The following is a 1,712-nucleotide window of genomic DNA, read 5'->3' as shown; positions in this document are numbered from 1 at the left end:
AAGAGTACTGAATGTACCATGGACTGCCAAGAAAACAAATAGATTCATCTTAGAGAGGGTTAAACCAGGCTGCTCCTTGGAGGCAAGGGTTCTGGGGCTTCGCCTGACATACTTTGGACATGTTTTAAGGAGAGACAGGTCTTTGGAGAGGGACATCATGCTGGGCAGAGTGGAGGGACAGCGCAGTAGGGGAAGACCCTCTATGAGGTGGATTGATTCAGTGACTGGAGTAATTGGGATGTGTGTGTCAGAAGCAATGAGATTGGCACAGGATAGAGCAGGGTTTAGGGCTGTTGTACACAGGGTCGCTATGAGTCATAAGTGACGCGATGGTACATAACAACAACAACAACAACATCTGTATTGGAACCCTGAGGAGACAATTGCCAAAGAAATAGTTTTGGGACTCCAGGAGGTGAGAGAGGCAGAGCTTTACTGATCTCCACACCTCATCTCTGGTACCACAGGGCAGACTGGCCAGGGACCTCCGGGGATGCCATTGCCAGAAAAATAGTTTTGGGCCCTCGGGCAAAGAAACAAAAATTGTGCATTGGTCCTGGAGGACACATCTTTCTCTCCTGGGAAGCCATCCTCTTGCATCAGCACCTGGCTGCAAATGGAATACAGGTGATATTAACCCACAAGAAGTCAATCCTGGGGTGGACGTTTAAGAACAAGGACTTTTTCTCAGAACCTTCCCAGGAAAAGTGCATGACAGTTGTACTTAACAAATTTAAATTGAGGGTATACTGGCTGCATCATACGAGACTGACAGCATCATGCTATGGTCAGAATCACAGAAATCTTGATAGCTTGAGACTTAGGCCATCACATCAGGGTCTGGTCAATGGGAGACGGAAGTTGAATGGTATAGGCAAATGTAGGAAGGGATGGTGGTGGAGTAGGGAAAGGGTGGATCAAAAAGCAAACAAACAAACAAACAAACAAAAAACCCAAACCAATCAAACAAGTAGCGCGGTGGGCAACAACATTGAATACTGGTCATTTTGCTAACTGGTAAGTAAATGTCTTTCATCTGCCCTTTTCTGTAGAATGATGTCTGTCAGATACTAATATATATTTTTAAAAATTGAGACAGATTAGGAAGAAGGATTGGTCATCCACTTCCGAAATGACAGGCCTTCGAAAACCATATGTACAATAGAGCATACTTAGACTACCACTTGGACTAGCAGACATGGCAATTGAAACTGAGATCTTAGAAATGGAAATACAGAGAAGGAGGAACAGTGGTAAAGAGACACTAGTAATTGGAATGTGGAATATGAGAAGCATGAATGTAGGAAAATTGAATATTGTTAAGAAAGAAATGGAACACATAAATATTGACATACTAGGTATTGGGAAATGAGATGGCTTGGCCTGGGACATTGTGAACCAGATGATCATATGATTTACTATGCCAGGGATGAAAAGGTGAGAAAAAATGGGGTTGGATTCATAATTTAAAAAGTCATTTCTAGATCTATCCTGAAATACAAGGTGGTGATCAACAGGATAATATCCATACACATACAAGGAAGTCCAGTAAACACTACTATCATTCAAATATGCACCAACAACTAGAGCCAAAGAGGAGGAAATGGAAGATTTCTACCAACTTTTGCAGTCAGAAGTTGATCAAACATGCAATCAAGATGCATTGATAGTAATGAGCGACTAGAATGCAAAAGTTGGGAACAGGGAAGAAG

This window comes from Elephantulus edwardii, unplaced genomic scaffold (genome assembly GCF_000299155.1).
Source record: "Elephantulus edwardii isolate Elephantulus edwardi_28Jun2011 unplaced genomic scaffold, EleEdw1.0 scaffold00303, whole genome shotgun sequence".
NCBI lineage: Eukaryota > Metazoa > Chordata > Mammalia > Macroscelidea > Macroscelididae > Elephantulus > Elephantulus edwardii.
Note: the sequence above shows the minus strand (reverse complement) of the source record.